The sequence below is a fragment of the Berghia stephanieae genome, chromosome 6 (assembly GCF_034508935.2).
Source record: "Berghia stephanieae isolate SIO BIC M18660-M18661 chromosome 6, UCSD_Bste_1.3, whole genome shotgun sequence".
NCBI classification, from domain to species: Eukaryota; Metazoa; Mollusca; class Gastropoda; order Nudibranchia; family Aeolidiidae; genus Berghia; species Berghia stephanieae.
This window is the reverse complement of record NC_088365.1, coordinates 68,393,529-68,416,877: the sequence shown is the minus strand read 5'-3', so window position 1 is coordinate 68,416,877 and position 23,349 is coordinate 68,393,529. Positions and strand designations below refer to the sequence as shown.

The window sequence follows — 23,349 nt, the reverse complement described above, 5'->3', positions numbered from 1 at the left end:
AATGCATTGTTTGTAATGTTTTTATTTAACCAGTTTACGGTCGTATTATGGAAAGACGTGTATTTAACCATTTAGCCAGAAAACTCGTCCTTCAAATATCAATCGATTTAAGTGACCCTTAAAATTAAATAGGCTTCAACAGTCATGACGTCACTTCCCTCGTAATGACGCATAGTAACTTAGTGACTGGCACTAAACTATCGGAACAATGGCGGACGCCGTTATGAAATATTTCTCCGACGAGCATAAAAGTGTATCCAGAGGAGAAAAACATTCTAAATATGATCATGTTTTGACTTTTATCCATTCTGATCACATGACATATGAAAAGGTCTAGACAGCATGAAGAATACAAAGTAACGATTTTCCTTGTTTAGAACCACGCTGCTCGCCGTTGCTGGGCGACGTGACATCAGACTATTGAATCCAATTGGCAAAACACTAAAACTGGGACTTAGGAAAGACCTAAGAGGTCTCGGGTTTGAGAGCCATTGCCAAGATTAGTATCGTTTCAATCGATCGATATTTGATGGAAAAGTTTTCCGGCCAACTTTTTTAAATCGAGACTTTGGGCTTGGCAATGAAACTCACAACATTGCCTTCCGGAAGTGTAACGGACCAACACACAAATCTATGTGTAATTTAATCATGAACGTTTATAAATAGACCGAAGTTGACGTCACTCAGGTCTTTGTTATTGTTTTTTGCCATCCATGTTCATGAGTAATTCTCACTGAACTGTATTATCCAGACTATAAAAGTTCATGGTAACACATAGTTTTGTGTGTTGATCCGTTATACTTCAGGATGGCAATGTTGTGAGCTTTATAGCCAAACGCATACTAGCTAAAGTCTGATTCATACAGTTTATTGAGAAATCCTCATAAACGTGGATGGTATAAAACAATAACAAAGACCTGAGTGACGTCATCTTCGATCTCTCTCTCTCTCTCTCTCTCTCTCCCTCTCTCTCTCTCTCTGTCTCCATCTCTCTCTCTCTCTCGCTCTCTCTCTCTCTCTCTCTCTCTCTCTATATATATATATATATATATATATATAATTAATAGAAGAGAAGAGAGGGGGGGGGGGGGGAGGAAATATAATATATATATATAATATTATATATATATATATATATATTATATATATATATATATATTTATCTCTCTTCTCTCTACTCACTTCATACTTGTACCACTATCCGCTCACTCACTTTCGATAATCACACCCATCACGGCTAACTCTCTCTTCGTTTTCTTAATATTGTATTACTTACGATCAATATTTCCGATTTATCGCATTATGATAGGGATCTGATATTTTTGAAAGATATTTTTGTTTGGATTCACGTGAGCCCTCTCACCTGCCAGCGAGTTGTCAACCATAAGGCAGAAAAAGGGGGTCTCGCACATCATACTTCAACTCAAGAGAATAATCATATAGTATAAGATATATATATAATAATATATAAAGATTATGTCCCCTCTCTATCTTCTACACAATTCAAAACAACACAACACACACACACACACAACATCTACACCTTCAACGTTTTCTTTGCTCATGTATTACTTCACGATTATCCTTAGCATGAATCATTTTTTTAAGTTTGATTCAATGTAGCCTTCTCATCATTTTCCATCAGTTTCACAACTTGCAAGCTCACCATCAATAACTGTAAAGAGGACAAAATCATTGTAAAGATAATCGCATCAAGTAACAGAAAGGATCTTAAAGTGTGTATTATTCCATAACAATTCAAAAAAAAAAGAAGAATATTCTTAGTAATAAATTGGAAAAACAAATGATGAGATGAAAATGATGAATGACGATGATGCTAATATAATAATAATAATAATAAATAATAATATAATAATAATAATAATAATAATAATAATAATAATAATAATAATAATAATAATAATAATAATAATAATATATAATATAATATATAATAATAATAATAATAATAATAATAATAAATATAATAATAATAATATAATAATAATAATAATATAATAATATTAATAATATATAATAATAATATAATAATAAATAATAATATAATAATATAATAATAATAATAATATAATAATAATAATATAATAATAATAATATATAATAAAAAATAATAATAATATATATATATAATAATAATAATAATATAATAATAATATAATAATAATAATAATAATAATATAATAATAATGAGAGAATAATAAAAATAATATAATAATATATAATACTAACTACTAATATACTAAACTACTAACTAACTACATAACTAACTAACTACTACTACTACTACTAACTACTATACTACTATACTACTACTAACTACTAATTTACTACTACTATACTATTACTACTACTACTACTATTACTACTTACTATACTAACTATACTACTACTACTACTACTATACTACATACTACTACTATACTACTAACTAACTACTACATATACTAATAATAATAATAATAATAATAATAATAATAATAATAATTATAATAATAATAATAAGAATCTGAGAAAACTCGTATCTAAAAATTTGGCCAGAAAACTCGTCCATCAAATATCGATCGATTTAATTGACCCTCATCTTGTCAAAAACTCTCAAACCTGGGACTTTGTGAGTTTTCGCCAAGAGGACGGTCATTTAAATCGATGGATATACGAAGGTCTAGTTTTCTGACCAAATATTTAAATACGAGTTTTCCCAAAGTGTGGAAGTTTACTGTTCATTAGTAAATGAAAGAATCAAGAATTGCCTGATATTAGAGATTTTGATTGAAACCCCAGAATCTGATCACTTCTGCTTTGTTTGGAACAACACAACCACCGTAACGTCCAACTGGCGTCTCTTTTATACCATGGTGGAATAGATAAGGTTTCACTATCTGTCGTCCTACTATGATAAGGTTTAAAAAAATGCAAAACAAAACTCAACAAAAAACACAAAACAAACCCAAAAAAAAAACACAAAAAACACAAAAAACATTAACAACAAAATCATTTTTAAAAAATTTTGGCCAGAAAATTGTACAAATGTCGGTTGATTTAATACCCCTCTCTTTGTGTCAAAATCTATCAAACATGGGACTTATATGAAATTTTTCAACGAAGTCTCAGGTTTGAGAGTTCTTGGCACGCGAGTGTCGTTGTGATCGATCGATTTTCGAAAGGACGAATTTCTGACCAGAAATGCTAAAATGTGTTGAATTTTATTTTTTAAAAAGAGTATAAGATAGATGTAAAACTACACACATAGTGAACAAACAGTTGTAAACAAACACGAACAAGGAAAATATATGCACGACACTCTGATTTTGACCGGTTGTGAACTGAAAACAGTTTTTGACATAGATAACATGATAGTGTAATGACGACATAGAAATTTGATTTTGTTTGAGACAACAAATGGATTATTATTTCAGCCCTCCCATTGGAAAACCCTATGGTTTCGTAGTAAATTAATGTGAACTTAATTGTTAAATAATGCTTTGAGTGCGTTGGATAGAAAATGTGTTCAACTGTTGCAGAATATTTTCGCACATATTATTGGTGCAAAAGACAGCTGATTGGTAGATAATTATAAATAATCTTTTGGTTCGCATGAATACAAATCCAACTTATTTCTTTTTTGGGTCAAATTTGTCATTCAAGCAGATGGAGAAAACTGTATGGCGAAACGAAGTAGGTACTGCTACTATGCGAAATATCTAATAATCTTACATGGAGGGGTGGAATAGACATATGCTTTCAAACCTTTGTATTTATTAAACTCGTTATATTTTTATTGTGCATTAGCACAATATACTTGCAGGCTCGTAGTGTTGTTGGGCAGGATAAAAATAACTCTTTTCATAAATATAAAGAAATGAAAGAATCCTATGGTCTCGACAGCTCAAGTGGGGTGGAGCCAGGATTGCCAGGTTAGCCATTTCGAGGCCGGATTCTACAGTTTTGGCCTTTTAGAAATGTCCTGGGCCTTTTCTAAGAACGCCTAGCCTTTTGGCATTTAAGTGGATTTTTTGGCCTTTTAATTCATAATTTAGCCTTTTTATACACGTTGTAGGCATACTTATCTACTATGACTGAATCACACAATTCTCAGCCATTTGGACTGCGAAGCTTACTACTTTAGGCATTCTTATACAACAGCAACAACAAAAATAATCATAATATAAAAAGGAGAGAAAATGGAAACCCTCCAAGTACACAGATTTCTTTTGAAACTGAAGTCTCTCTCTCTCTCTCTCTCTCTCTCTCTCTCTCTCTCTCTCTCTCTCTCTCTCTCTCTCTTGCTGCATTTTGTCAAAAACATCATTATATAGTATACTAAAAATTTGGCCTTTTGTTTGGCATTTTTGCAATTGAAATCTGGTCTTTGCCTCGTCTGGCAACCTGGCAACCCTATGTGGAGCACTCACTTCACACGCAAAGGGAATGTGATCGATGACTGGGTGAAGCCGAGCCGGGATTTTCCTGTCCACCCAGTAGTTATTGTGTTTCTGGGCCTGTTCGATCTAGAGAAAAGTACTTTGCGATAGACTAGCTACGTATCCTCAGGGTACCAAGCAATTGTTATTGACCATTTCACCCTGTAAAAACTGGAATAAATAAACTCCGGTCCCATGGGTCTAATGCAACATCTACTTACTTGCAGGTATGATAACCCAAGTCATTATGGGCTCATTGTTGTAATGGGAATTTTTCAAATAAAGACGCAAAATATTGTCCATTAAAACAATGTTAAACTAGGCCAAGAAATGCGTCCGGTTATCAGACCTGCAGATATGTTCACGTTGGTCTAATGGCCTTGCAGTCAGACTTTTTTTAACCTCCCCATAATTTGTCTGATTACCTGAATTCTGGAGGCCAGAGCTGCGTGTCTTAACTGGGGATGGACCCTCCGACCTCCTCAGTGTCTGATTACCTGTATTCTAGAGATCAGAGGTTCGTGTCATGACTGGGGATGGAACCTCAGACCTCACGGTGGTTTGATTACCGTTAACCAAGAGGTCAGAGGTACGATCACAAGTCGAAACATGCAGATTTTGGGGGGCTTTTTTTCTTCTAGTATTTTTTTTTCTTGCAGTGTCTGGCACAATGGGGAAGGTTGGGGGGGGGGGGGACGAAGTGGGAGAGTGGTTAAGGCACAGCCCTGTGAACCTGAAGGTCCCATTTTTAGCTCCGCTTCAGGCACTTTCGATATTTTTCCTTTTGCAAGATTATTAATCCCCAATTTGCTCACTTGGACACTATGGGTGATTCCTGTTAACTTCAGACATCTTGTTTGATGAGATATCTAAATTCAAACAAACTTAATCAGGTAGGAAGAGGGAAAACAACATGGAGATGTCAAACAGATATACTGCCGCACTCTTGAAAACCCCCATATTTAAAAAATTGGCCTAAAAATCGTCCTTGAAATATCGATTGATTTAAATGACCCTCAAACCTGGGACGTCGCGAAGTGTTCTGTGATGCACACAAGAGTTCAATGGTTGTGTTGTGTGATGCAAACGAGTGTTCAATGGCTGTGTTGTGTGATGCAAACGAGCGTTCAATGGTTGTGTTGTGTGATGCAAACGAGCGTTCAATGGTTGTGTTGTGTGATGCAAACGAGCGTTCAACGGTTGTGTTGTGTGATGCACAAGATTGTTCAATGGTTGTGTTGTGTGATGCAAACGAGCGTTCAATGGTTGTGTTGTGTGATGCAAACGAGCGTTCAATGGTTGTGTTGTGTGATGCAAACGAGCGTTCAATGGTTGTGTTGTGTGATGCACAGAGTTGTTCAATGGGTGTTGTGTGATGCCAACTATGATATCAATGGTGTGTTGCGTGATGCAAACGAGCGTTCATGTTGTGTTGTGTGAAAGCTTAACGAGCGTTCAATGGTTTGTTTGTGTGATGCAAACGACGTTCAATGGTTTGTGTTTGTGAATTGCAAACGAGTTCTCAATGGTTGATAGTAGTGATGCACAGATTTTCAGGTTGTGTTGTGTGATAGCAAAAACGAGCGTTCAACGTTTTGTAGTGTGATGCAAGACGTTTCAACGGTTGTGTTTGTGATGCAAAGAGCGTTCAACGGTTGTGTTGTGGAATCAAGGATTGTTCAATGGTTGTTGTTTTGATGCAAACGAGCGTCAATGGTGTGTTGTCTATGCAAACGAGCGTCAACGGTTGTGTTTGTGATGCAACGAGCGTTCAACGTTGTGTTGTGTGATGCAAACGAGCGTTCACGGTTGTGTTGTGTGATGCAAGTCGGCTTCAATGGTTGTGTTGTGTGATGTGACCAAGATTGTTCAATGGTTTGGTTGTGTGATGCAAACGAGCGTTCAACGGTTGTGTTGTGTGATGCAAACGAGCGTTCAATGGTTGTGTTGTGTGATGCAAACGAGCGTTCAATGGTTGTGTTGTGTGATGCAAACGAGCGTTCAATGGTTGTGTTGTGTGATGCAAACGAGCGTTCAACGGTTGTGTTGTGTGATGCAAACGAGCGTTCAACGGTTGTGTTGTGTGATGCAAACGAGCGTTCAACGGTTGTGTTGTGTGATGCAAACGAGCGTTCAATGGTTGTGTTGTGTGATGCACAAGATTGTTCAATGGTTGTGTTGTGTGATGCAAACGAGCGTTCAACGGTTGTGTTGTGTGATGCAAACGAGCGTTCAATGGTTGTGTTGTGTGATGCAAACGAGCGTTCAACGGTTGTGTTGTGTGATGCAAACGAGCGTTCAACGGTTGTGTTGTGTGATGCACAAGATTGTTCAATGGTTGTGTTGTGTGATGCACAAGATTGTTCAATGGTTGTGTTGTGTGATGCAAACGAGAGTTCAATGGTTGTGTTGTGTGATGCAAACGAGCGTTCAACGGTTGTGTTGTGTGATGCAAACGAGCGTTCAACGGTTGTGTTGTGTGATGCACAAGATTGTTCAATGGTTGTGTTGTGTGATGCAAACGAGCGTTCAATGGTTGTGTTGTGTGATGCACAAGATTGTTCAATGGTTGTGTTGTGTGATGCAAACGAGCGTTCAACGGTTGTGTTGTGTGATGCAAACGAGCGTTCAATGGTTGTGTTGTGTGATGCAAACGAGCGTTCAACGGTTGTGTTGTGTGATGCACAAGATTGTTCAATGGTTGTGTTGTGTGATGCAAACGAGAGTTCACTCTCACATCCTGGAATTTATGTATTCGAATCGTCTCAACTATCGAATAACACATGTGGTGTAATGACAGCACGTCTGACTCGTAATCAGGAGCTCTGGGGTTCTATCCCAAGTCGGGGAAGTCTGATTGTTTAGAATGCTTTGGGGATTTTTGGGGTTTTTTTTTCCTGTTTTGTCTTGCATTGTTTCATACACACTTTTTAAGATCTTGATCTTACACCAGTGCCAACTCTGTAATTTTTCAACAAAATTCTACAACAACTTGCCACAGAACTAAGAAATACACAACGATACACATCTACTGGTTTCAGCAGAAAAAGACTAACTTGACTAACGATGACTAGCGGTATAAAGACCCGGTGGATGAATCCCGATTCAACTGAGTACAACCAGCGGATCGTAGGATCGCTTTCATCGTGGCCTTCGTAAAGTTATAGCCTGACACTGACCACAAAATGACGTCAAAATGCCAGTCTTTTGCCACAAAAGAAAACAAATCGTGAGTTGTATTCAATAGTTCAACCAATGAACTAACTTGTTTCCATGAGCTCTACTAACGACAACTCACTAGGCGGTGCAAAAAACAAATAATGACGTCAAACTGCCGGTCCTTTTGGATTTCAGTATCAGGCTATCACATAATGATGGATACGGTGATACTGACCAAATAATGATGTCAAACTTCCAGTCCTTTTGGATTCCAGTGTCAGGCTATAACATAAAGATGGCTACGGTGATACTGACCAAATAATGACGTCAAACTTCCAGTCCTTTTGGATTCCAGTGTCAGGCTATAACATAACGATGGGCACGCTTGCATCCAGGATCTATAGTATTAATGAATACATTTGATCCGGCCATAATTATTTTAGTAAAAAGAACAATATATTTTTATATTTGAAGGGAATAACATTCCAAAAGATTATAATAACTTCGTAATTATTTAGTAAAAACACCCTTAAAGAGCGTTGGCTACTTTAATTATTTCATAGAAATCCAACATCACCATTAAACATGAAGAAAATTTTTTTACAGCATTTTGGTCTCCTCGATGGAATATCAAACGCCAATCTGACATAAATCGAGGTGAGGACGGTTGGGAAAAAAAGATTGACCTTTCTTATCTCGTGACCTCCCCCTCTGGTTCAAGGTACTTTGGTATCCGGCAACCTGATTCGGTGTGTGAGTACTTCTTAGTGTTTGAATATTCTAGATCCGGTGTTGTGCTTGAATAGTACAGACCCCGTGTTTGTTCTCGTCGACTGGAGTCAAATTTATGGTAAAAGTTACGTTTGGTTGTCAAATAATTCAGTTTTTCAGTTTTGTTCAAGAAAATAAGTTGTCCGCTGATCCATGTAGCACAAATTAATTTTCAAAATGCAAGCTCTGAACAATTCAGTGGAAAATTTGATTTTGAGATTATTTTTTTTTGCCTCATTTTTTCTTTTGTTTATAAGTATTCGTGAATACCAAGCAGGTGTCGGCAACTTGCAATGGTATTTATCCATGTAAGTCGGCAACTAAAATCTCACGGGAAATCGCGGCTCTACTCGGGCCCCATGGATCTAAAGGCTCTGAAGGACTACTTTTTTACCTCTCCATTATTTTGTGTTGTGTTCATAAACCCAGATAGACGGCTGAAAAGTCTTAGCGCGTCTAATCTCGTCTGAGCCTATACGTATTCAAACGTAATGTATTCAATTTTCAACTTTTTATATCAATGGCTAAAGAAGGGTTTTGATCCTGAAACTTCCTTGTATAGCATTAGGTTCTTTTTAATTTTTTTTAAAGCTTTTAAATTCATTTTACAATCCACATATTGAAGTAGCTTTATTAGCGCTTTCCTGGTTTGCAAGTTTTGGCAATGACTCCGTAAAGGCGGTTATCATATCAAGATTGGCTGTGTCTACAAAGATACATTTTTTTGCGGCGAAATTCGGTGATAGTTTAGGCTGTTTGCTTTTGAGAGTGTGTAAGGTGTGTTGTTTTTATTTTCTTACACGCACCATGAAAACAAATAGCCCAAGGACCAGATACCAACACAGCACGCCAAATCATGGTCTAATTATTAATGCCATGCGTTTCGGCAAAATACCCACAACATCCGCCAGTCGGATACAAAGTGCCGACACACAAAACTATGTGTAAACTTTAACGTTTCTACTCTGATTGACAGAATTTAGTGAGAACTACTCATAAAAATGGCAGGCTAAAAACAATAACAAAGAACTGAATGGCGCCAATACTCTTCAACAGTCGCAACGTCACTGACTCTAAACTATCGGAACAATGGCGGACGCCCTTATGAAATATTTCCCCGGCGAGCATAAAAGCGTATTCAGAGGAAAAAAATTTAAATCTGATCACATTCTGATCACAAGGCATATTAAGAAAAGTTCTAGCCAGCATGAAGAATAAAAGGTAATTATTTTCTTAGTTTAGAACCAAGATGACCGCCGTTGCCGGGGGGCGTGACATCACACTACTGAATCCAATTGGATTCAACAGTCTAATGTCACGTCCGCCCAGCAATGAGCAGCTTGGTTGTAAACAAAGAAAATCGCAAATTTTTATTCTTAATGATGACTAGAACTTTTTCATTTGTTATGTGATCAGAATGTATAAAAGTCAAAACATTATCAGATTTTACACTCGTCGGAGAAGTATTTCATAAGGGCGTCCGTCATTGTTCCGATAGTTTAGAACCAGTTGCTAAGTTACAATGCGTAATTACAAGGGAAGTGACGTCACGACTGCTGAAAATTTTATAGTCTGGATAATGCAGTTAAGTGAGAATTACTCATAAGCGTGGAAGGCAAAAAACAATAACAAACAATAACAAACACCCGAGTGACATCAACTTCATTCTATCTATTGCAATTAAATCATTTAATTTATGTGTATTCGGCTAAGTGACCTTATTGTATAGCGCTCAGATCTTGATCTACAAGTCTTAGGTTCCGGTCCCGATGTGGCAGCTCAACGTTGAGAATATGGATAGGTATGTTTACTTCAAAACGTAATCAGACATAAAATGAGTTACATAGCCTGTTACATCGTTGTTTCTGTTGGGAAGAAAATGTAGTATCACCTCATAGGCGTCATGTCACGTCCTACATCACCAGAACACCTAGACAACAACAAATTACGCATTTAAAGAAAAACCCATTGAAAAACACTAAAACACCAATCTACAAACTCAGCCAACTTCAAATATTCATTTGCACCCCGCTCACCGTCAAAGACTGGAACGCTCTTCCCGTGTCATGTGTGAACACAACAGATTTAGACACCTGTAAGCAAAGATAATCAAAATTCTTCAGCGCAAACACCAACAATGGCTGTCACATTCAATAACTCTCTCCGCTTTCGGATACAAATACTCAGAATTGAGTCGACTTCGAGTAACATTCAGATTCAGATTCACATTCAGATATTCAGTGTTGCTGTCAGCGTGAGACCATCTCTAACTTGTGAAATATCTGTGTAACGAATTCTTCGCGAAGTCCCAGGTTTGAGAGTTTTTGCCAAGATGAGAGTCATTTAATTTGATCAAAATGTAAAGAATGAGTTTTTTGTCTTAATTTTTAAATACGTGTATTTCCAGAACTTTCCAGAACACGGCAGATATCTAATTAAATCGACCAATATTTTTGAGGAGGTTCCTTACAAAGTCTGCCAAAAGTCATCCAGATTGAAAATGAGTTAATGCCAACGTATAGATATTGTCAGGTCTGATAACCGTACGCAATTAGGGCTTGATTAAACATTGTTCTTATGAACAATATTTTGCGTTGGTTTGAGAGTATTCTCATAACAACTACCACTACTACTACTACTACTACTACTACTACTACTACTACTACTACTACTACTACTACTACTACTACTACTACTACTACTACTACTACTACTACTACTACTACTGCTTTACTACTATACTACTACTACTACTACTACTACTACTACTACTACTACTACTACTACTTCTTCTTCTTCTTCAAGCTCGTGCTCCTCCTCTTCCTCCTCCTCCTTTGTCATCTTCTTTTTCTTCAACTACTACAACTACTACTACTATCTACTACTACTACTACTACTACTACTTACTACTACTACTATAGTATAGTGTAGTATACTACTACTACTACTATATAGTACTACTACTACTACTACTACTACTACTACTACTACTACTACTACTACTATTACTACTACTACTAGTACTACTACTACTACTACTACTACTACTACTACTACTACTACTACTACAACTACTACTACTACTACTACTACTACTACTACTACTACTACTACTACTATTACTACTACTACTACTACTACTACTACTACTACTACTACTACTACTACTACTACTACTACTACTACTTCTTCTTCTTCTTCAAGCTCGTGCTCCTCCTCTTCCTCCTCCTCCTTTGTCATCTTCTTTTTATTCAACTACTACAACTACTACTACTACTACTACTACTACTACTACTACTACTACTACTACTACTACTACTACTACTATCTAGTATATATACTACTACTACTACTACTACTACTAGTACTACTACTACTACTACTACTACTACTACTACTACTACTACTACTACTACTACTACTACTACTACTATTACTACTACTACGAGTACTACTACTACTACTACTACTACTACTACATACTACTACTACTACTACTACTACTACTATACTACTACTACAAACTACTACTACTACTACTACTACTACTACTACTACTACTACTACTACTATTACTACTACTACTAGTACTACTACTAATACTACTACTACTACTACTACTACTACTACTACTACTACTACTAAACTACTACTACTACTACTACTACTACTACTACTACTACTACTACTATTACTACTACTTCTACTACTACTACTACTACTACTACTACTACTACTACTACTACTACTACTACTACTACTACTACTACTATTATTATTATTATTATTATTATTATTATTATTATTACTACTACTTAATCTCCATCTTCCTGATCCTCCTGTTATTTCTCCTCATTCCTCTAATTCTGTTCCTCCTCATCCTCCTCCTCCGTCTTCTTCTTCTTGTTTTTCTTTCTCCTCCTCTTCCTCCCCCACTTTTTTTTCTTCTTCTTCTCCTACTTTTTCTTCTATTTTCTTCTTCTTTTTCTTATTCGGGATTTATTTCTCTCTTTATTTCATTTTTTATTTGTTTGTTTGGTTCGTTTTGAATTCCTTCCTTTTTTCTTTATGAGGAATGATAGTGAATATCTTGACTAAGGAGAAAATCGTTCCAAAATGTCGGATGTTTCTTATACTTTGAATGTTTTTTATACTTTGAAATCGTTCCAAAATGTCGGATGTTTCTTATACTTTTACATCGTTCCAAAATGTTGGATGTTTCTTATACTTTGAAATCGTTCCAAAATGTCGGATGTTTCTTATACTTTTACATCGTTCCAAAATGTTGGATGTTTCTTATACTTTGAAATAGTTCCAAAATGTTGGATGTTTCTTATACTTTTACATCGTTGCAAAATGTTGGATGTTTCTTATACTCTGAAATCGTTTCAAAATGTTGGATGTTTCTTATACTTTTACATCGTTCCAAAATGTCGGATGTTTCTTATAATGTTACTTCATGCCGAATCATTATCCGGTGTTCTTTAAAAATGCTTGGTAAATAAAATTGAAAGACCCGATGTAACACTCAGTTCCCAATCCATAAATTTATATGTCAAACACCGAGGTACGGTATAACATGCGTCATGATGCAACGGCAAAATCACGTATAATGTGAGATACGCTAAAACATGCGTCATGGTGCAACGACAAAACCCCGTATAATGTGAGATACGGTAAAACATGCGTCATGATGCAACGACAAAACCCCGTATAATGTGAGATACGGTAAAACATGCGTCATGGTGCAACAACAAAACCCCGTATAATGTGAGTGAGATACGCTAAAACATGCGTCATGGTGCAACGACAAAACCCCGTATAATGTGAGATACGGTAAAACATGCGTCATGATACAACGACAAAACCCCGTATAATGTGAGATACGTTATTACATGCGTCATGATGCAACGACAAAACCCCGTATAATGTGAGATACGGTAAAACATGCGTCATGGTGCAATGACAAAACCCCGTATAATGTGAGATACGTTATTACATGCGTCATGATGCAACGACAAAACCCCGTGTAATGTGAGATACGTTATTACATGCGTCATGGTGCAACAACAAAACCCCGTATAATGTGAGATACGGTAAAACATGCGTCATGGTGCAATGACAACCCCGTATAATGTGAGATACGTTATTACATGCGTCATGATGCAAAAACAAAACCCCGTATAAAGTGACATACAGTGTTTGCACCACTCCAAATCAATTCCAATGCATTAACAAAACATAGTATAACATTAAATTCAGATTTTCGAGTATCCAGGTCTATATTTATTTATTTTTATACATCAATAGTGATAGAATAAACAAAAAAACATTTTCGATTGATACCAAATTTGAATCAATTCTCCGCATAGTTATTGTATAAAGTTGAAGTAAAATGTGAACAGTTTTTTGGCTCTCCTGTAACATCGGGTTTTGCAATCATACGGGGTTTTGTCGCTGTAAACATAATATAATGTACCTGAGTATTTATATTTCGCATTATCTCCTAATCGTTCTCAAAGCGTGTTACAAGGGTTTACTAGCTAACAGCAACACTGATCATTTAGGACGAGATTTGACTGACGCCTGTTAGGCGATATTGTATTTTTCCCTCGATAGAGACAATGCTGTTAACGGCCAGGTACATTATACACCTGAGTACGGCGAGCTAATTTGAGTAAATTAAAGAGCCTTTTGCAAGGACTCAACTATGCATCTCTCAAAGGGGACTCGATTCCAGGATCTTTTGATCCGAAGGCGAGTGTCATACCACAAGACCACATAGCCGATTAAGACAGAACTAAAATCTACGAAATGTAAATATGACAATGCTGTTATAGAGCGATATGATTTGATTTGAGGGTTATCGTAACCCTACAACCATCCTGAATTAAAGAACTGAACAAGTGTGTATGAAAGGTGCCAGACAAAGCAAAAAAAAAAAAAAAGTACAAGAAAAAAGAAACATCCCAAAAAAATCAGTTTTCCTCGAGTTGGGATCGAACCTCAGACCTTCTGATTATCGGTAAGACATGCTAACATTACACCACAGAGAGACTCCCAATAGTTGGGACAATGTTAATACATATAATCTTCACAAGGGTATGTGTTTTACGTTTAAATATAATTTTAACTCTACAAATAACATCGTTTTAAGTGTAAAATTATCTAATGTAGCATTTCAAGATTTCTGGCCGATACGTCAATAGGCTTTTCAAAGTATGAGAGAACTTACAGGTAATCAATTTGTAACTGATTTGTCATTAAATCTAACGAGGGGTTTGAAGAGTCTTATTAAATCGATAATAGATTTGAATCATGCTGTGTTTGTCTTTTCAAAATCAGATAAATATACAAATAATGTCATTGTGATCACGACTCTATATAAAATATGATAATCTTAAATGTAAACAAAATTGTCTCAATCAATGGTTTAGGTAAAAATGAGAAAATATGATTCTTTCATATTATATCGATTTACAGGGGGAGGGGGAGAAGGAAATATCCTCTAGTTAGTAAACTTCTCTAATTTGGAAAGACAGGCAATAAAAAAATTAGCCAGGCATCTCGTCCTTCAAATATCGATCGATTTAACCCTCTCCTCACCAACTATAGGAAAATCGTCACATTCGTTACGATACAACTAACATTTTTCTTATTCAAATTTCCTTTGTACATCACAACATTAAAAAAAAAATGAACAGAGTGTTGTAGAGCATGTTATGCTTAAGAAATTATGTATGGCAAGAACTTACTGCTAGTATATCTGAGTGATAAAAAATCTATTTTTATGTTAGTTGGCTGTGAACTTTTGGGGAAAATCTTGAAAATGTCTAGTAAGGAGAGGGTTAAATTACCATCATCTTAGCAAAAACGCTCAAACCTGGGACTTCGTGAAGGCTTCCTTAAGTCCCAGGTTTGAAAGTAATTTGCTAAGATGAGGGGCATTTATATCGATCGATATTTGAGGGACGTGTTTTATTTTTAATTTTTAGTTTTGTTTTTGTTTTTCCAATTTTTAAACTAAAAAAGTCCAAAGTCCAACTGTACTAACTCGGTGACATTAACTCACTCAACCCTCACCCCGACTACATCCGTTGTTTACCGGGTTACTTTTACCCCATGCCTATTTATTACAATTTTTTGAGACAAATTATAGGCGTATTTTCAAGGCAAAAGTTTTTAGCTTTTACATGTTAATGGTAGTTGAATAAAATTATCTGTGCACATGCTCGTTTTTAACACATTTATTATTTTTTTCTCCAATTTTGAAAAGCAGCAACAATCTGTAGGATTGAGTGAATTAACCTCGTCCCTCTGTAAATCGATGTAATAATATAATAGAATCATATTTTCTAATATTTTTCCAAAACCAATGATTTATTTTCGAACCATTTATAAAAATTAGCCAATTTTTGCCATGCTGATGTTGTTAGCAATTTGGATTGCACGCTTTCCTACCCTGAAATTATTGGTTATTGATTTATGGGAATGGAAATCGTTTGGGTTTTTTTACAGAGAAATCAAATAAATTGTGTTTTGTGAAATAAATTTGATTTAATTTTAAACTGACTCTCTCTCTCTCTCTCGCTCTCTCTCTCTCTCTCTATCTCTCTCTCTCTCTATTTCTCTCTCTCTCTCTCTCCCTCTCTCTCTCTCTCTCTCTCTCTATCTATCTTTACCAGTCATTTGCAGAATGTTCCAGAATCCCGCACCCATCCACCCACCCACCCAACATAAAAATAGATTTTTCTTACTTAAATAGAAGAGCAATAAGTAAGATTTTGTACATATCTTCCTCTTCTTCTTCTTCGTTCCCGTCACGTCACATGGTCAGTCCGGTCTGGTGAATGAAGCCCACAGTGGTCCTGAGGTCGTCCTCACTGCCGTACAGCTTCTTAGAAAACGGTAAGGGCTGCCTGAAGCCGGTATCGTAAAATACTAACGAAAGAGTGAAAATGGAAAGGCTTCGTATGGGAACAAAACAGACAATGGACGTTTCGGGTACAAACCCTTCGTCAGCACACAATACACAAATAAACGTGGAAAACAAATAAAATATAATGAAAAATAACTAGTATCGTCTGTACTCAATGGTGGTTGCAGTATGAATGAAATGTTAGCGTGGCGTGGGTAGAGGATAGGGTGCCCCAGGGGGTGATCTAATAGATAAGCAAAGGTCAGCGTCAGGGAACAGAACTTTCCAGACTATAATGGAAGATAAAAGACATATTGGTAGTAGTAGTAGTAGTAGTAGTAGTAGTAGTAGTAGTAGTAGTAGTAGTAGTAGTAGTAGTAGTAGTAGTAGTAGCAGTAGTAGTAGTAGTAGTAGTAGTAGTAGTAGTAGTAGTAGTAGTAGTAGTAGTAGAACGCTGTAGTGGAACAGTAGGGGGCGGTGGAGGGGGCGAGGTGAAAGGGTCACGGCGGAGGTGGGGGGGGGGTGGGTTTGTTGGATGAGCGAAGGTCGAATCTTCGCGAAGGAACGATGCAATAGTAAAGTGGAATACACCGATAAATAGATAGATGGATAGACAGATAGATAGGTAGATAGACAGAAAAGAGGGAGGAGAGAGAGAGAGGAGAGAGAGAGAGAGAGAGAGAGAGAGAGAGAGAGAGAGAAAGGGGGGGGTTGGTTGAGGCGGACAGGTAGAGAGGGGGAATAGAGAGAGAGGGGGGGGAAAGGGAGAAAGAGAGAGAAAAGGGGGGGGGACAAAGAAAGAAAGAGAGAGAGAGAGAGAGAGAGAGAGAGAGAGAGAGAGAGAGAGAGAGAGAGAGAGAGAGAGAGAAAGGGGGAAGGGGAGGTGAGAGAGGGCGAGTAGACAGCCGAGTGATAGCTGGGTCTATATGTATATTAATGGATAGAAAAGGGGATGATTGGACACAATGAGAGATAGCTAGGAAGGTAGATGACTATGAATCGGTGGATAATCAGTAGATAGATAGCTAGCTAGCTAGCTAGCTAGATAGATAGATAGATAGATAGATAGATAGATAGATAGATAGATAGATAGATAGATAGATAGGTAGATAGATAGATAGGTAGGTAGAGTTGTACTTTTAGTAGTATGAACAGTAGTAGTAGTAGTAGTAGTAGTAGTAGTAGTAGTAGTAGTAGTAGTAGTAGTAGTAGTAGTAGTAGTAGTAGTAGTGGTAGTAGTAGTAGTAGTAGTAGTAGTAGTAGTAGTAGTAGTAGTAGTAGTAGTAGTAGTAGTAGTAGTAGTAGTAGTGGTAGTAGTAGTAGTAGTAGTAGTAGTAGTAGTAGTAGTAGTAGTAGTAGTAGTAGTAGTAGTAGTAGTAGTAGTAGTAGCAGTAGAAGTAGAAGTAGTAGTAGTAGTAGTAGAAGTAGTAGAAGTAGTAGTAGTCGCAGCAGCAGTAGTTGTAGTGGCAGAAGTGAGAGCAGCAGTGGTGATGAATATGGGTGACGTTGACATCTAGTGGTGGTCAATCCTGGTGTTGAGTCCGCGTGGAGTCAGCGTTCCCAACAACTTGATCAGGTGAGTTTCCCTACGTCGACGGGCGGAAGTGTCCGAATGGCAAAAACTGAGCACACACACACGCACACATTGTACATCGCAGTGGTCTGGCAGATTGAAGTGTCTGGCCACTGCTGTGTCTGCACAGTTCGATATGTCACGCAAGTGCTGCACGAATCTGTCACCCAGCCTCTTTCCGGTCTCACCAACGTAAGCAATCCCACACAGGGAGCACGTAATCGCATAGACTAGATTACGGTCAGTGCAAGTAAACGGCCGCCTGATGTCCCAAATCTTGTCTGGAAAGCTGACTCTGTCATACTCCCACAGGTGCCCACAAGTCTTGCATCGGGGTCGCATACACGATCTGGCTTTAGGTCCATCCCTAGATATGGGTTCCAGGCGGCTTCTGACAAGGAGATCATTCAGGTTACGATCCCGTCGATATGCTACCAACGGGGGTTCTGAGAAAACTCTGTGGGTGTCTTCGCCCGCCTGGAGGATCCCATAGTTCTGCAATAGGATGTTCCTCACTTGATCGGCATGGGGGTGATGCGTGAGGACTAAAATGGGACGCTGTGTCTCCTGCTTCCTGGCATTACGAGGCCTCATTGCTGCTTCTCTCGACACGAGGCTGGCTTTCCGGACAGCCTTAAGCAAAAACCTTTAGGGATATTCCCGTGCCCTAAAAAAATCGAGCATGCGATCACGTTGAAGCGCAAATTCATCATCTTCCAGACAGAGTCTCCGCAAGCGGAGTATCTGACTGAATGGGATGGAGTCTTTGCACTTCACCGGATGGGATGACCGATAGAGCAGGTAGCTGTGACTGTCCGTTTCCTTGTAGTGTACAGTGGTCCGTACTCCCGTGCTGGTCAATACAGCCTTGATGTCCAAAAAGTTCACCTCAGAGGTTGAAATCTCATAAGTGTACTCTATGGACGGGTGGAAGGAGTCCATCGCTAGGATGAACCCTTTCAACTGGCTGTGGGTCAATGACGTAATGCCGAAACAGTCGTCAATGTACCTTTTGAACAGCTCGGGGGCAGGTCCGCTGTACTGATGGAAGAAGGTTTCCTCAAGGTAGCCCATGAAGAGGTTAGCATATGAGGGACCCATCTTGGTGCCCATCGCAACACCTGAGATCTGATGGAAAAATACATCATTGAACTCAAAAGTGTTGAGTGTGAGCACAAGTTCGGTGAGCCTCACAATGCTGTTGCTGGAAATCCCTGGTAATGGATGACGGTCGACGAAATGCCTGATGGCACGCCGTCCGTCAGGATGCGGTATGGATGTGTACAGTGCCTTCACATCCATGGTGAAAATCAGCCGTGGACGTTCATCCTGGAATCGAATTTCGTCAATGACACCAAGAGCATGGTTAGTGTCCTTGATATACGATGGCAGGGTGGGAACTATACGTTGAAATACCGCATCGAGGAACTACGATACCTTCTCAGTGGGGCACGAGATAGCCGACACAATCGGCCTTCCAGGTGGAGTGTCAGACAATTCCCGGATCTTGTGTATCTTAGGGAGCATGTAAAAACATGGATTACCTAGGTCGCTGGGGTCGTGTTTAAGGACCTCTGCTCTACTAGGTAATTCTCCCTGCGATACCAAAGACTGGATTGTCTGGTGGACTCTGGTGTTGTTAGCAAGTGTTGGGTCCGAAGTCACTTTCTCATAAAATGTCTGGTAACTCAATAGCCTGTGGCCCTCAGCTCTATAGAGCTCAGCGTCCCAAACAACTACGGCCCCTCCTTTATCAGCCGCTTTGATCACTATATCACGACGTGATCTAAGTGATCGTACGGCAGCCCATTCAAGACGGGTGAGGTTAGACCTCTTGATAGGTGTGGGTCGTAGTGCCTCTATCTGTCTAAGACAAGTCTGGATAAACAGGTCGAGTGTAGGGGACTTGCCAGGACTAGGAGTCCAGTTTCTTTTACGTCGTGATAAAGCGGCAAACGGATCCTCAGGGTCACGGTCATAGTCATGGTCACGTTCATCATCTTTGAAGTGATACTTCAAGCGTAAAATACGCATGAAGCGACGTACATCCGACTCAATGCGGGACTGGTCGGACGTTCTTCGCAGTGGGATGAACTTGAGACCTTTCCTTAAGACCGATTCCTCTGCACTGCTCAACTGGATGGTCGGGGGGACAGAAACCACCAGCCGGTGGTTGTTGTGGTTCTTACTGGGGGGGATAGCTCCAACATTATCCATCACGTGGGTGGGTCCGCTGGTGGGTGGGGTGAATTGATCGCTTCCAGACTGGTCCCCGGCTGTTGGAGGGACTCCCAAACCACCAATGGTGACTGGCTGGTTATGGGTGCCATTAAGAGCAGTGGGGTCAGAGGAAGGTTCAATGGGTGAATCCACCGATGGGAGTGTTGCCGAATGAGAAGGGAGGTTATAGTCAAGATGTGTAATTCTGTTTGGAAAGAGAGCATCTAATTTACTGGTTTTGACATAATTTAAGCATGGTGGTTTGGGAGTCCCTCCAACAGCCGGGGACCAGTCTGGAAGCGATCGATTCACCCCACCCACCAGCGGACCCACCCACGTGATGGATAATGTTGGAGCTATCCCCCCCAGTAGGAACCACAACAACCACCGGCTGGTGGTTTCTGTCCCCCCGACCATCCAGTTGAGCAGTGCAGAGGAATCGGTCTTAAGGAAAGGTCTCAAGTTCATCCCACTGCGAAGAACGTCCGACCAGTCCCGCATTGAGTCGGATGTACGTCGCTTCATGCGTATTTTACGCTTGAAGTATTACTTCAAAGATGATGAACGTGACCATGACTATGACCGTGACCCTGAGGATCCGTTTGCCGCTTTCTCACGACGTAAAAGAAACTGGACTCCTAGTCCTGGCAAGTCCCTACACTCGACCTGTTTATCCAGACTTGTCTTAGACAGATAGAGGCACTACGACCCACACCTATCAAGAGGTCTAACCTCACCCGTCTTGAATGGGCTGCCGTACGTTCACTTAGATCACGTCGTGATATAGTGATCAAAGCGGCTGATAAAGGAGGGGCCGTAGTTGTTTGGGACGCTGAGCTCTATAGAGCTGAGGGCCACAGGCTATTGAGTGACTAGACATTTTATGAGAAAGTGACTTCGGACCCAACACTTGCTAACAACACCAGAGTCCACCAGACAATCCAGTCTTTGGTATCGCAGGGAGAATTACCTAGTAGAGCAGAGGTCCTTAAACACGACCCCAGCGACCTAGGTAATCCATGTTTTTACATGCTCCCTAAGATACACAAGATCCGGGATTTGTCTGACACTCCACCTGGAAGGCCGATTGTGTCGGCTATCTCGTGCCCCACTGAGAAGGTATCGCAGTTCCTCGATGCGGTATTTCAACGTATAGTTCCCACCCTGCCATCGTATATCAAGGACACTAACCATGCTCTTGGTGTCATTGACGAAATTCGATTCCAGGATGAACGTCCACGGCTGATTTTCACCATGGATGTGAAGGCACTGTACACATCCATACCGCATCCTGACGGACGGCGTGCCATCAGGCATTTCGTTGACCGTCATCCATTACCAGGGATTTCCAGCAACAGCATTGTGAGGCTCACCGAACTTGTGCTCACACTCAACACTTTTGAGTTCAATGATGTATTTTTCCATCAGATCTCAGGTGTTGCGATGGGCACCAAGATGGGTCCCTCATATGCTAACCTCTTCATGGGCTACCTTGAGGAAACCTTCTTCCATCAGTACAGCGGACCTGCCCCCGAGCTGTTCAAAAGGTACATTGACGACTGTTTCGGCATTACGTCATTGACCCACAGCCAGTTGAAAGGGTTCATCCTAGCGATGGACTCCTTCCACCCGTCCATAGAGTACACTTATGAGATTTCAACCTCTGAGGTGAACTTTTTGGACATCAAGGCTGTATTGACCAGCACGGGAGTACGGACCACTGTACACTACAAGGAAACGGACAGTCACAGCTACCTGCTCTATCGGTCATCCCATCCGGTGAAGTGCAAAGACTCCATCCCATTCAGTCAGATACTCCGCTTGCGGAGACTCTGTCTGGAAGATGATGAATTTGCGCTTCAACGTGATAGCATGCTCGATTTTTTTAGGGCACGGGAATATCCCGAAAGGGTTTTGCTTAAGGCTGTCCGGAAAGCCAGCCTCCTGTCGAGAGAAGCAGCAATGAGGCCTCGTAATGCCAGGAAGCAGGAGACACAGCGTCCCATTTTAGTCCTCACGCATCACCCCCATGCCGATCAAGTGAGGAACATCCTATTGCAGAACTATGGGATCCTCCAGGCGGGCGAAGACACCCACAGAGTTTTCTCAGAACCCCCGTTGGTAGCATATCGACGGGATGGTAACCTGAGGGATCTCCTTGTCAGAAGCCGCCTGGAACCCATACCTAGGGATGGACCTAAAGCCAGATCGTGTATGCGACCCCGATGCAAGACTTGTGGGCACCTGTGGGAGTATGACAGAGTCAGCTTTCCAGACAAGATTTGGGACATCAGGCGGCCGTTTACTTGCACTGACCGTAATCTAGTCTATGCGATTACGTGCTCCCTGTGTGGGATTGCTTACGTTGGTGAGACCGGAAAGAGGCTGGGTGACAGATTCGTGCAGCACTTGCGTGACATATCGAACTGTGCAGACACAGCAGTGGCCAGACACTTCAATCTGCCAGACCACTGCGATGTACAATGTGTGCGTGTGTGTGTGCTCAGTTTTTGCCATTCGGACACTTCCGCCCGTCGACGTACCAAGTTGTTGGGAACGCTGACTCCACGCGGACTCAACACCAGGATTGACCACCACTAGATGTCAACGTCACCCATATTCATCACCACTGCTGCTCTCACTTCTGCCACTACAACTACTGCTGCTGCGACTACTACTACTTCTACTACTTCTACTACTACTACTACTACTACTTCTACTTCTACTACTACTACTACTACTACTACTACTACTACTACTACTACTACTACTACTACTACTACTACTACTACTACTACTACTACTACTACTACCACTACTACTACTACTACTACTACTACTACTACTACTACTACTACTACTACTACTACTACTACTACTACTGTTCATATTACTAAAAGTACAACTCTACCTACCTATCTATCTATCTATCTATCTATCTATCTATCTATCTATCTATCTAGCTAGCTAGCTAGCTATCTATCTACTGATTATCCACCGATTCATAGTCATCTACCTTCCTAGCTATCTCTCATTGTGTCCAATCATCCCCTTTTCTATCCATTAATATACATATAGACCCAGCTATCACTCGGCTGTTTACTCGCCCTCTCTCACCTCCCCTCCCCCCTTTCTCTCTCTCTCTCTCTCTCTCTCTCTCTCTCTTTCTTTCTTTGTCCCCCCCCCCCTCTCTCTCTCTTTCTCCCTTTCCCCCCCCTCTCTCTCTAATTCCCCCTCTCTACCGGTCCGCCTCAAACCAACCCCCC

At 39.8% G+C, this 23,349-nt stretch overlaps 1 protein-coding gene across 1 annotated transcript in view; it reads left to right on the top strand.

Moving 5' to 3' along the window:
* The first annotated feature begins 3,638 nt into the window (after positions 1 to 3,638).
* LOC144975512 (uncharacterized) overlaps positions 3,639 to 23,349 on the top strand; it is a 38,048-nt gene continuing 18,337 nt past the window's right edge. Inside the window, exons 1-2 of the mRNA XM_078919677.1 lie at positions 3,639 to 3,696; positions 16,210 to 16,280. The gene's annotated coding sequence lies outside the window, so the exon portion shown is untranslated. The remainder of the gene's footprint in view (positions 3,697 to 16,209; positions 16,281 to 23,349) is intronic.